The sequence below is a fragment of the Oryzias latipes genome, chromosome 3, assembly GCF_053564925.1.
Source record: "Oryzias latipes strain Hd-rR chromosome 3, Olatipes_Hd-rR_3.1".
Taxonomy (NCBI): domain Eukaryota; kingdom Metazoa; phylum Chordata; class Actinopteri; order Beloniformes; family Adrianichthyidae; genus Oryzias; species Oryzias latipes.
The window spans coordinates 2,164,204-2,178,762 of NC_136239.1; the positions used below are offsets into that span (position 1 = coordinate 2,164,204).

Consider the following 14,559-nt stretch of genomic DNA (forward strand, 5'->3'; position numbering starts at 1 on the left):
AAACCAATATGGTTTTAGAGAAAATAGATCAACCTCATTGGCTATCATTGATGCTGTGAAGGAAATCCCAAATGCTCTGGACAAAAAGAAATATGCAGCTGGAATTTTCATTGACATCCTACTTGACAACCTGGAAGTGTATGGGATTAGAGGACTAGCGCTAACTTGGGTCAAAAGCTATTTAACGGGAAGAAAACAATTAGTAAAGATTGATGAATTTACATCAGAAACCAAAGAGATCAGTTGTGGTGTCCCACAAGGATCAATTCTAGGCCCGCTGCTATTCAATATTTACATAAATGATATATTCAATGTTTCAAAGCTTATGAACATCATATTATTTGCTGATGACACAAATGTATTCTATTCTACAGACAATCATAGGGAACTTATCAATGTGGTATACACAGAGTTAAACAAAATAAAATTATGGATGGATTACAACAAATTATCTTTGAACCTAGATAAAACCAAAGTGATGTTTTTTGGAAACTACAACGCAAATAAAAAGTGTTACAGAAATCAAATTCTTAGGGGTTTTTATCGACGACAAACTAAGTTGGAAGCCACACATCAGACACATACAAACTAAAGTCTCAAAAAGTATTTCAATCGTAAATAAATCTAAACATATATTAAAATACAACAGTAGATTTTTATTGTACTGCTCCTTAATATTACCATATTTCACCTACTGTATAGAATTTTGGGGGAATAATTAGAAGAGCTCACTACATCCTCTCATTTTACTTCAAAAACGAGCCGTCAGAATTGTACATAAAGCCGGTTATCTTGATCATACAAACAATCTATTTTATCAATCGAGACTTTTAAAACTGCATGACCTTTTTACACCGCGCAACTTTTATACAGAGCCAGAGGGAAATCGTTACCATTCAATATCCAAAAAAAGTTCTTAGAAAATAAAGGAGGCTACAGACAGGGGATGTAGGAACTTCAAGATCAAACTGATAAGAACCACAAAGAAAAGTTTGTGTATGTCGGTGTGTGGCACTAAACTTTAGAACGATTTAAGTAATGAGCTCAAAAAATGTTCAAATATTCAAGAAAATGTATAAAGAAACTATTATTTCAGGATATGAAGATAAGAGGATTCAAGGATCAACAGGTGGTTGAATAATTCCAAATACATGTTTGAACTTGATTGTGGTGAAATAATCAAAGCTCTTTTAATTACAACCAATGAGTATTACATTGTAATGTGCATTAATGATTACTGACTAATGTTTGAATTGCAACCAAAAAGCTATTGATTTTGTTTACTTGATCTGCAATGTGTAGCAATAATTACTGGTTTATTGTGATCATGTGTTCTAATGATAATCAATTATTATTACATATCGGTACAGTTACTGTTTACTCAAATCATGAATGAATGTTTTCTGAAGATTATCAGTCATTACTAGGCACTGGATTTTTTACTTGAAGAGAATCTATCTGATCAGAATCGGATTTAAAACACTGTAAAACTATCAAATGAATGGGGTGGGATTATATAAGATAGCTTCTTCCCCCTCCTTTTCAAGCAATAAATCAAACTCTACTTATACTTTAGTTAATGATCACTGTATTTAATTAAGCAAATGTGATGTAAGTGACGTTTTTGTTTTATTTTCTGTCTTTTTAATCTTTTCTGTCAATCATTTCTGTAATGAGTTTGATAAATATGTGTAAATTCTTTATTGCTTTGACTACAATGCTTGAAATAAATCAATAAAATCAGATTACCTATGATGCAGGTTGGTGGAATGATAGGGGTAGAGTCCTGGTTGTCACTGGTACTGAATTTGCGAGAGAGGGCACCGGCCTTACATTTCTGCTGCCTGGCCTGGACAGGCTTGGTATACGGGTGTGATACGGGTAAGAAGCTGGCCCCCTTGTCCCTCAGCCTTGACAGGTTGATCCAAAGGTTCTATGGGGAGATTTAGCCTGGAAACATTTAAAACATAAAAAATTCTTCTCCATGTTAAGGGAGAAACTACCCGCCCGCATCCTGTCGTCTAGCGGGGGGTTCTGGCATTCAAACGCAGCGTACATTGGTGGACTAGATGACCTGGTTGACCACAATAAAAGCAGGTACCTTCATCTCTGCGCTTACGTCGTTCCTCTGGTGTGAGCTTCGAATGACCAATTTGCATTGGTTCTTCGGAAATCTTTCTGACGGGTTCCTGGGGAATGGATGATGAAGGTTCGAGAGTCGTAGGTTTAAGATGTGAGTTGGGGAAAGTCTTTTTCTCGTGACGGTTTTGTTCCACCTGGCGTTCCCGGAGTCTGATGTCTGAACGAAGGGCTGCAGAAACAGGCCCTTCGAAGGTTCTAGTCTCTGGTTGAGAACACAGGTGGTCTTTGATGGTCTCATTTAATGACTGATAGAAAACGCCTTTTAATGCAATGTCCGGCCAACCTGCCTCCACAGCCAATATACGAAGTCAATTAAATGATCACTCACAGATCTCTTGCGTTGCTTGAGACTTAAGATTAGACGAGTGGCCTCCTCCTCCTTGCAGGGTTGATCAAAAGTGAGTTGGAATTCACCTATGAAACGATCAAAAGGAACTTGATAAATGGGGTTAACGGAAAGATATGCCTGAAACCATTGCAATGCTGTGCTTCTCAGAGAATTTACAATCAGAGTTATTTTGCTGTGATCAGCTTGATAATATTTTGGAGCCTGCTGGAAAATCAGTTGACATCGTAGGAGGAAACCCCCGCATGATTCAACGTCACCATGGAAAGGTTTGGGTTGGAGCCTGAAATTTTCGTGGGTCCAAGTGGCAGCGGAAGTGCCCGAACCCGAATGGCCGTGGGGGGTCCTGGGGGCTGGGGCCTGGGCTTTCTTCTGGGGGGGGGCATGTTTATAACACTCCTTGTGGACCCCCACTTCTCTTGGGTGTCCTCCTCCTGGGCAGGGATGGCTACCCCCTGCCCTGCTCCTTCCTGGACCTACCGTGGGCCGGGTGAGTGGCTGCCTGGAGCGTAGGGTGGGTCTCCCTTGGGGAGCTTGCACTCTCTTTTCCCCCATGCCTCCCTGCTCTCTCGCTCTGGGGGCCCCTGTGGCAGTCCTGGTCTGGTACCTGGCCTGGGTGGTTGATGTGATCACCCAGGGGGCGGTTGTTCTCTATCTGCTGCTGTGCAGGCGTTAGGGGGTTTTGGCTGCTGCTGCTGCTACGGCGGGGGTCTTGGTGTGGGGATGGCTGGACACTTTCCCTCCTTTTCACATTCCATCATCCACTTTAGAAGAACACAAACACTCACCTGAGCACAAATAGTTTGCGTGATTGAATGAAATATTTCGTATGTATGCGTGTGAACAATATTTGTATTGTGTATATGTTGACATGTGAACATTTTCGGAGCCAACAGGTATGTTTGTAACATTTGAATGTGTTACAAATAGATTTGTATTACATCTGAACCTCACTGTAATGATAAACATCCAGCAACTTGGACAGGACAAGTTAAAAAGAAAAAAGAAAAACTTTGACGCAGAGACATCACATTTGAATAAACTCCATCTGTGTAAGAATGACTATGGTTGCTATGGAAACCTATCCGTTGTGAAGCTTGCAGGCTTGAATTTAAATGTGACTTCATAACAGGTTACAGCTGATTTGTTATTTAGACTTTATTGTTATTTGGAGGTAAACATTTGGTTTCTTCTAAGACTATCACAGTTTGTTGGCTTCAGCATACAGAGCCATTCAGCGGTGCATTTAGCTTCAATCATAATCCTATTTTAATCCAGAAGTGACTTTCTTTGATGTAAACATATGGAGAGAAAAAGGTCTCATTGGATTTGTGTGTGTTTGGGTGTAATACTTGATTTGTAACTCATGCAATACATTTTCTGTGTGTACTTGCAATTAAGTATTCACATGTACACTTGTAAAACGTAATATTATGAAAGCATGAAAGCACTGATGTTTTTTTAATATGAATGTGAATTTTCAGGGCAAATCTATTTTAGAAAGTGAGAAAAAATGTCAAGTTTTTACTAGATATTAGTCTCCAATCATATTTCTTGTGAGCTACTGTCCTCGTTTTGCAGCTTTGTCTGCTTCAGTGATTACTAGTCACCTGTGTGTTCAGCCAATCAGAAACTGGGTTGAGTCAATCAATCAATCAATCAATCAATCAATCAATCAATCAATCAATCAATCAATCAATCAATCAATCAATCAATCAATCAATCAATCAATCAGGGTCCACTGAAGCAGGGATAGCTGTAAAGCCATCAGGGTAGTAGCTCATGAGGAACAGGGTTGGAGACGCCTGTTAAAACTCTGATGACCCAGCATTCCAGCAGCATTTGAACACATCGTCTCACACAATTCTGAAGTCGTGAAAGGAGTCACACAACTGCTGATGCACTTGTACCTCTGATCTGTGTATAAATGTGTATAGATGTGATTGATGCCGTTTTGAATTCCTAGTTATTTTTAAGTTGCTGGAATTTTAAGTTGTGCGTGTGTAAATTTTACTTCATATTTATATTTTTTTGATATTCCAGTGTACATGTGAATACACAACTCCAAGAAAACACAGTTACACACAAAATATATTGTATGAGTTACAAATCAATAATTATGAATGTAAATCTGGTGAGACTATTTACTCTCTATATCAACATAAAATACATAAAAAATTCATCTGAATGATGCTGATCTGAAAATGATCATTTTATTGATGAAGGTATAGACTTGTCATTAACTTTTGTGTCATTAACTTCAGTGAAGGGACTTGACGTGTTAAAGGGCTCCAGCGTCGTCCTCAGTCCAGATGATGCAGAAACGCCGATCACCAGCATAACATGGAAACACGGAGCTGATTTGGCTGCAGAGTGGTTTGGATGGAGTCCAACTTTCTACCACAGCTTTAACTGTGAGAACTTAGTTTTCTAATAATAAACTTTTAAAATGAGACTTTAATATCCTGTAATGTCACATCTCGTCTATGTCATTTAGTGTGAAATGTGATTGTTGGACTGGCGTTATCCTATGTGCTATCTTAGATGACCCCCCCCCTCACATTGACGTGTTCTCCCTACCATGACAAAGGTGGATAAAGGTGGAAAGATTTCATGTAATCCATGGACACCAGTGAAGATCACAAATCATTGAAGAAAAAAGGTTCAGAGCACTGTCTAGTGGGTCTAGATGACCCCACTCCCAACGTTTAAGTGCCTTGGATAACACAAGGGATAAGCCTTTTTTAAGTCCCTACCCTTTCTTGCTGCCTAGGTGTATTTTTCCTCAAATATCCCCTTTTTGCAAATATCTGCAGTTTGTCACCTGAAGCTCAGTTTTCTGATCATATGCTGCTATCTTTTTGTGTCAAAGTCTCAGTTTCCAAACTTCCACTCACCATAACTTTGTGGCATTGCCACATATGTAAATATATGTTTGGGATTGTCTATTTACTGAAAAGAAAAGAGAAAAATGAGTATTGACTTTCCTTTGTAAACCCTGTTTAATATGGTCCTGTCTATATGTTCATTTCTTTTGGAGTTTATGTTAAATGGATAGCAGGGGCACAGAAACTACATTATCAGGAGACTCAGGACTACAAATCTGGCTACCTGGGGACTTCCTGTGGCCAGGTGAAAAACTAATTAATACGAGCAAATGGGGGTTTAAGCAGGGAGACACAGGAGTTGACAGCCACAGGATACATACATACATGCCGAGGATTACCGTGACGTCGGAGAGAAGTCCAACCGCGTCAGTGGAATTTATTTCTGAAGTCGGGTGAGACCTCCACTTGTATGGAGTGACTGAAAACACCGCAAACAGTGGACAGAGCGGGTAAGGCCGCGTATGTTCATCCTAACGACGGAACTTCCACGTCCGGCGAGTCACTTGGATCTCTGATTTCATATGGTGCTGATAACGCCAATAGAGGCGGTGACTTTGTAGATAACGAACTAATATAAAAAAAACTTTGGTGTATTGGCAGAAAGACTGGGGAAGCTCACCTGGGGTTGAATACCTGAGACTGTTTAATAGCTTGAGTCATTTTGTTTGTTTGATTTTTGTTTATTGTGTGTAATACTTTAATGGTGGCTAGTATGGGGAACGATTTGGGAATTTAAAGGGTTTTTGTTTTTGTTTCAGGAGTGCTGTACTTTTGTAAAGAATGGCAGCTGGTGGTGAGGATAATATGAGGACGTCAGCCAGGTTTTCTTCCCGTGTGGTTTTTGCTTTGGATCCTGGCTTTACTGCAGGTCCTTTTGTTACACGGCTGTCTAATTCGCCTGGGGAGATTTCTTCCATGTTAAGCTTGCTGCATCTGCAAGATGAGGATCAGGTCTCTGTACACGATGCGGGGGAGCTAAATATTGAAGGTGGGCATGAATGTGATGCGGATGAAGGTGCACAGTTAGAACAGGGGAGACAGTTTGAGGAACCCGTACCACCAAATGACGATGATGTGAACCTAGAACTCACTGCTTTAAAAAAAAGGTGGAAGGATGTGAATAGAGAGAGTAGTTTCAGAGAGTATGTGGATGCTAGTTTCGCTACACTAGAAAGACAGTTTACGTGTACTGTAGATAAATTAGAAAAGCACATGGTAAACTACATGCTTGGCCGAGATGAACAATGGAAACGGCAGTTAGCGACACTTAGATCTGCTAGTACCCCAGTAGCAAAAAAAAAAACATAGCTATTTCCACAGATGTTAGTACCATTGCTCCATCACCTCAATCTTACTCCCATCTCTCAGGTCTGTCTGGTGCAACCCCATATTACAATAAACCTCCGGTTCGACTGGATTTCCCTACGTTCAGTGACAAAAGTGATTCTGATCCTATTAACTTCATGGAACTATGCGAGAATTGCCTGGACCTGAGGCCTTTGTCCAATCATGAGTTAATGGGAACTTGGTCTGCAGTCTTGAAGGGTCTGGCTTTGAGTTGGTGGAAAGCCACAAAGGCTGAGGTGCAGGACTGGTTATTGTTCAAAGAAGCTTTTCTGTCTGCATTCCTCCCCACTGATTACTTAAGTGAGGTAGAAGAAAAATTACGAGTCACGGTCAAACAGCCAGACCAATGTATCAGGGATTTGGCCTTTGATTACCGGGCATTATGTCTAAAATGGAAACAGGATATGCCTAAAAAAGAAATAGTCCATAGAATTCTTAACAACATAAAGCCAAGAGTTGCTGGATGTCTACACGGAACAGTTTAATCTGTTGCTCAGTTGGTAAAAATTGGATCCATGGTTGAGAGAGACTGTACAGGTGTTAAAGAGTATTGGCAGAAAATAAATGCCAACACCAATCGACCTCCAAGAAGACCAGGAGACACGAAAAATACACCAAAAGGGAATATGGGTGTGACACTGTGCCAAACAAACCACCAAGAATACCAGGACCCGAAACTTTTGATAGTGCCCATTACTCTTAGAGGAGTAAAGTGTAAAGCTGTGTTAGACACCGGGAGCACATTCACTTTGATGAAAGCCAGTCTGTGGAGGGCTGTCTCTCATACGGACGACGCAGTCCAACTAGTTACAAGCATAGGTTTTGTGATGGCAGATGGAACTGTTCACTAGGCTCTAGGGAAGAAAACAATAAAGGTGGAATGGCACGGAAAACAATGGCCATTAGATATAAACATCATGGAGGATGTCAATCTGGCTTTCCCTCTGATCTTGGGTTTGGATTTTCTGACGAAGACTGGTGCTATTCTCAACCTAGCCAAAAGCAGCTATGGTCTGAAAACCGACCAGGGATATGTATTCCATGCTTTCCTTCCACCAAAAGACCCTCCTTCGATACAGACGAACCCTGGATTTCATCCAACTTCTCAAGTCCTTCACTTGTATTATGCTTGGCAGCCATTATTGGACTGCTACTGCTAGTTATTCTGGTGGTCCGTTATTCAACTGTGGTTGTCCTGAGTTACTCCAACAGCTGGTTAAAAAGTGGCCAACAGTCACCTCAGGTGTGCTGGGAAGAACTCACCTTGAACAACATACTATATTTTTACAGGATGAGGTCCCTGTAAGGCCTCGAGCATACAGGGTCTCTCCCCTAAAAAAGAAAATCTTTGAAGAGCATATAGACAAAATGTTAAAAGAAAACATCATTGAACCATCCCAGTCTGCTTGGTCATCCCCTGTGGTCCTGGTGAAAAAGCCAGATGAGTCTTACCGGTTTTGTGTGGATTATAAACATGTAAAGGCTAAGACCTTGCCCGATGCATATCCGATGCCAATAATACATGACATCTTGGAGTCACTTGAAGGTGCCTACTGGTTTAGTTCCCTAGACTTAAAGTCGGGACACTGGCAGGTCGAAATGGCAAAAAACAGTACCCAACAAACCGCATTCACCACACACATGGGCCTATTTCAGTTAAAATGTTTAGGGGTGCCTCAATACGGGTCCTAATGCACTCTCCCGGGTTGTTGAGCCGCTCGTCATCAGACCTGGACCACAAAAGTACTCAGGCAAGAATTTGGCTCCATGTTTGAACATTTCAGCCAAACCTTTTTCTGACTTACCTGCTATGTTGGCTGAAATCCCACAAGAACAAGATAAAGATCAAGTTGTTATTGGTCTACGCCAATCCCACCTTACATCCACCCCTTCGGGTCGCATAGGTTTTGAGACACATCAGGGTGTGCTGTATCGAAGGGCGCCATTAAAAGACCAAGGTGTAAAATATCAGTTGGTAGTTCCCAAGTCCCTTATTTCGGAGTTCATCAAATATTTCCATGACAAGCCACTAGGGGGCCACCTAGGTCAACTGAAGACATTCTTACGGGTCTTGAAGGTTGCTTAGTGGCTGAACGTAAGAAAGGATGTGTGGGTTCACACAAAGAACTGCCAAATTTATCAAAGAATGAAAGCAAACAACCCTAAACCATCCGGTTTAATGCCGACCACCTCGGTGACTGCTCCAGGAGAAATGTTGGGGATTGATATTATGGGACCATTTCCTAGGAGTAATAAATCCAACACTGTTTAAGTGGTGACAGTGGACTATTTTTCAAAGTGGGGTGAAATGTTTCCACTGAAAGACAGTACTACTCCACGTCTGATTAAAATCTTGAGGGAGGAGATCTTCACTCGCTGGGGCGTTCCCAAGTAGACCAGACAGGGGTCCCCCAATTTACAAGTCACCTGATCAAAGAACTAAGAATGCATGGGGGGTCATTCATAAGTTGACTACCAGTTATCATCCAAAGACAAATCTCATGGAGAGATTAAACAGAACGATCAGAGTCATGATAGCCTCCTTTCTTGGCCAATACCACAACACATGGGATCAATGGCTTCCTGAATTCCGTTTTGCCGTTAATACTGCCCAACAAGAGACCATTGGGAAGACCCCTGCAGAGTTAGCTTTAGGACGGAAAATATATCGACCACAACAGAGACCATCCCCCGAACATTCATCTACATATGGTTTATTGGAACAACAGCAAAGGATGTTTGAGGATGTTCAAAGGAGAGTGGGGTTTCACCAGTCCAGACAAGCAAGGTATAAACCGGAGTGTTAAAAAACTTGAGTCATATGGTTTTTTTGCTACCCAGTATTGTTTTTTTGGGTGGCCAGAAAGGTGTGTGTGTGTATATATATATATATATATATATATATATATATTATAATCAAGTAGACAAATTCTGTTTGGTAAACATTTCAACATAAATATCTGTCATTCTTCCAGATCGCTGCAGTTTAAATACTGAGACGGGGAATCTGATGATCAATGATGTGAGACCAGAGCACGGCGGTGAGTACACGCCAGATATTAAAGGAAAAACATGATCGGCTATAAAACTACAGGTTTTCTGTAAGTTGTAGTTTGTTTTTCTGTAAATTTGCTTTGATTTGATTTATTTTTTTGTATTTGTTCTCTTTTCAGCTCCAGTCCCCAAACCCAGCATTAGTCATGACTGTTATCCTGGAGAATCCAAATGTTCCCTCACCTGTTGGTTTGACAGAACCGATAATCTGGGAAATGTTGAGGTTTGCTGGTTTTTTGACGGCAGATGTGAAAAATGCACAGAGCCACTGAGGTACAGAGAAACATTCGACATTCAGCCACAAACAATAAAATAAAGAATTTCTTAATTAAACTAAAAATTATTAAAAGCAAAAACCCAAATTTTCTCCAGAGAGTTATTTTGTCTTTAGGAGACAAAGGAGGATGTTTATCTGCGGCCTGAAAAATTCTGTCAGCTCTGAGACCAGCACTGAGCTGCAGAACCCTCTTATTGTTATAAACATGGCCCGACCGGGCTCACCCACAGTTGGGGTATCAAGTGTGTAACAGAATCACAAAAACCACTACAACCCAGAACAACTCATTAGTGAGTCTGATTATTCTCTGTGTTCTGCTTCTTGTAGGCGGAGTAAGTTTTGTCGCTCTACTGACTGTTGTGTTCCTTAATGTTCTAATGGTTCTCTTTGTTCTGATTGGGGTTGGACTTCTCTTGATTTTCCACTACAAAAGTAAGAAAATCTTCTTTTTTTTCAGTTCAGTAAAAAGAGCAATAATCTGAGTGTCTTTCTTTTTTTAAAGTGTTAAATGAATTCAGTGTAGCCAAAGTCCTCAGCATCAGTCTTTTACTTTGCGACTCTGTTTTTGTTTTTCGAACAGTTTATCTGAAGATTTCAAGGTTTTTCAGAGGAAGAAATGAACCACCACCACCAGAGGTCCCACAGCATCACACAGCTCTTCAAAGGTTATGTGGAACTGTTGGATCCACAGATTCTCAGTGAAATCACCATTTCCCCAAATGTGACAGAGTTTATGCAGTTCTCATTTGCTCACACATGCAGTTATCACCCTAATATGATTGTGTCTCAGTTCTGTCTTTCAGTGAGGAAACAATGACGTGCAAACTGTTGACTATACACGACAGGATGTTCCTGTTCTGCCTGATTGAATGACCCTCTTTCATGTCTGCAACCCCTGTCAACAATAAAAGCGGACTCCATGCACGGGGAAGACAAAACTCCTCTGTTGCAGTTGTGACAGACCGACTGTCCTCCTGCAGGAGTCTAAGAGAAATTCTTGTTTCCTGTGTGGTTCTTCTCTTTGTTAAAGAAATAATTAAAACCCTGACAGCTTCATCCGTAGCCCCTACCACGTTAAGCCGGGTTTATACTTCAAAGTGACCGGTCATCGCACCAGTCACATCCACATTTGAGCGGTCTACACTTTTATGTTTCACATAAACAACATCCTGCTCCTTAATTTGCTGTGTCACACTGAGGACGTTTAGCAAAAAGTAGTAGAATGAATGACTTTAACCTTACTTTTCTTTACAAATGTCTCCCATTGTGAGAAAAATGCCAAAGGAACATGTTAAAAACCCCTTTTCATTGGAGTGGGTCTTTAAAGACACGCCCCTCCAGAGAAAGCAGCTGCTTTTTGAGGAGCTAACAACAACCTTGAGCAGCATGGAGGTCATGGAGGTCACAGCATCCAGCTAGTGGTCCGCCTTTGGTCTTCAGCAGGTTTCAGCGATGCAGCAAAAGCTTCAACTCCTGCAAAAGCAGAACAAAGTAATCCAGCTGGACCTCCAGAAACAGCAGCTGTCCTTCTTTAGACGTTTCTCAACACAGAACCATTATTGACGAAGGTTTGGACCAATCATCAACAGATGACCTGCGTAAACCTGGACTCATCTACATTCAACAACCACTTTATGAAATGAAGGCAGCTTGAAGGTCTCCTGAGTGTCCAGCCCACCTTCTGTGCAGCGTTGGAGTACGGTGCCAGGATGTCGCTGTCATCCATGGACTCCAGGGCTTTCAGGGCCCAGTCCAGGCGTCCCGGCTGCTGCTGTAGGGTTGTGAGGGACAGTTGGGCCTCCAGAGTCTGCGGTGCCACCACCACCCCCTGCTGCAGCTGTCTGCCGCTGCCCCCATGTGGCCCAGAGCCTTCAGACACTCTGCAGCATAGAATTAAAGAAGCTAAAACCTAATTTAGATCCTGGAGGGGGCCAAAGTCACTTTACTGTCAAACACGTGGTAGAATTTTTCAGATCTTCTCCAGGGCTCTACTCTTGGACATCTCTTGTTTTTTTCTTAATAAGGCCCAAGTCTCCACCTTCCATTCCTGAAGTCAACACAAACTCAGAAAGACCTGATGGCGTTCCTCAAACGACCACTGGTGGCAGAAGAGAGCAATTTCTCCATCCATCTATCAATCTAAACAGAATTTAAGCCTAATGATGTTTAAAAAAATATGTATTGCATGATTTTCAATTTGTGACAACCTTTTTTTTTTATCAATCATTTTAACCTCATTAGAGCTCAGATTTGTTTTCTTTGATTGGCAGGGGAGTAAACTCAAATCTTCTTTCTCTTTCAGCTTTTCCCATCAGGGGTTGCCACAGCGAAACAACCTCTCTTTTGAGGAGGAGTCGCATGGTGAACTTGGCCGGATGCCTTTCCTGATGCAACCCTCTCAAATTATCCGGGCTTGGGACCGGCACAGAAGCAGAGAAGGGAATAGCGAGCAGCCCGGATTTGAACCCTGGTTTCACGGACGGACGGAAGGCGCCGCAAACCGGCACGAGCTAAACTGGCTCCCACAGGGGAGTAAACTCAAATAAAAACCCAAATGCTATTTCAGTCAGTCAACTCATGCAGTAAAATGTTTATTTCACATCTTTTAGTTTGCTTTCACATTCTTTGACATTCACTCTTTACGTTCCTCTAAGTTAATATTTACATTCCTTTAATTGCCATTTCACATTCTTTTAGTTTGGCATAAGACTCCGTGCAATTCCACGAGACAAATTTCCATAAACTTTTGGGTAATAACTACCCCCAACACCAATTTCATCAAGGTTGGATAGAAATTAAATATATATATAAGTGTGTAATCAGATGGAGTGTGTTTCGGAGGCATTCCATATTCAGACTTACCAGTATGACTGCAATGTGTGGCCCGGCACCTTTGACCGTTGGGCCGCTCCCTTTGGAGTACAGCACCACGAAGGGAACACACTATCTAGAACAGGCGTCGGCAACCCGCGGCTCCGGAGCCGCATGCGGCTCTTTAGCGCTGCCCTAGTGGCTCCCCGGAGCATTTTCAAAAATGTTTGAAAATGTAAAAAGATGGGAGAGAGAAATATATTTTTTGTTTTAATATTGTTACAGTAGGAGGAAAAACAAGACACAAACGTTCTTAACGTTTTCCAATGCTGTAAGAGTTTGTAGAATAAATATTGTAACGCCCAGCAGGACGTACGTCACTTGCAGCGGGAAATACGGGGGATAAGCTGTCAGCAAGTTGAGCTGTCAATCAACTGGCTGCGCTGAAGAACTGTCCGTGTCCCAAACACCGCACAACTCCAAACAGTCTCAGAGAGGAGGAAGCTTTTAGCGGACCGCTAGGCAGGTGGCTGATGTAAATGATCCACCGTCAGTTCCGTGCATTGCTTGATGAAGTTGAAAGCGAATATTCTGATCTCCTGCTACACAACAGAGTCCGATGGCTGTCCAGGGGTGACGCTTTGCGTCGCTTTGTCGTCTGTTTATAACACGTGAAAACATTCCTGAAAAGCAAAGACCTGAACAACCCGCAACTGGAAGATCCTGTGTCTCGAAAAGCTGCAGGTTTTGGTGGATATGACTGTGAGGAGCCACCTAAACGAGCTGAATGAAAGTCTGCAGGCGCCGCAAATGCTTGAAGCTGTTCTGTCATTCGAGCGCAAGCTGACTGTCATGGGGAACGTCTTCACGCACATTCCATTTTATTGTTTTGTGTTTGAATCCTCAGAGTAAAAACAACATCAAAAATCTGATTTCTTTATTACATTTCTTTAATTTTATGAAAGCAATGAAACATAATTCATTGATATTGTAATGAAGTTAAACTTGAACAACAGAGCAGTCACGTGACGCGTCGTTCTCCGCAGAATGCACTGCAGGGCAAATAAACATTTAATCGTTATAATGCTCATTATGTATTTGTAGCAACTTAGTCATTTTGATAGTAGACTAATATAGCTAATATAGATACATATTGCATGTGTTGCCTTCATTATAAGGCTTAAATAGGGCTTTTAATATTTTGCGGCTCCAGACATATTTGTTTTTTGTTTTTTGGTCCAATTTGGCTCTTTCAACATTTTGGGTTGCCGACCCCTGATCTAGTGGATCTGCTATGTGTGACCCGGCACCTTTCACTGTTGGGCCACTCCATTTCGAGTATAGTGGCAAGTAGACGACACAACTTAACATAAAAACCCGAAGCTTCAACTGGCATAATGTGATGAAAGCTTAAGTGACATTCATAATTTAAAAGCTTCCATCTGAGAACTACGGACGAGCTTAACGCTATAATTTCTATGCTTCCATCCGGCAGTAACCGGAGTAACCTCAAATTTCGAGCTACATGCATTTCGTAACACCTTAAGAACGTCCTAATTTTGAGGCTTCCACTTTGCAATATAGTTTTTCTTTAAAATCTAATTTTAGATTGTGTATGCCAGTCTGATGCTAACATATTGGTTGATTCAAGTAAGAAAACTCATTGAAACTCGGAGGAGGTTTACCGCCCCATC

General features: G+C 41.5%; 1 long non-coding RNA gene across 1 annotated transcript; it reads left to right on the forward strand.

Moving 5' to 3' along the window:
- The first annotated feature begins 9,698 nt into the window (after positions 1–9,698).
- LOC144991106 (uncharacterized) lies at positions 9,699–14,132 on the forward strand. The gene is made up of 3 exons (XR_013655007.1): positions 9,699–9,764; positions 9,897–10,486; positions 10,635–14,132. It is a non-coding gene; the product is annotated as an uncharacterized LOC144991106 (long non-coding RNA).
- Positions 14,133–14,559: the final 427 nt, after the last annotated feature.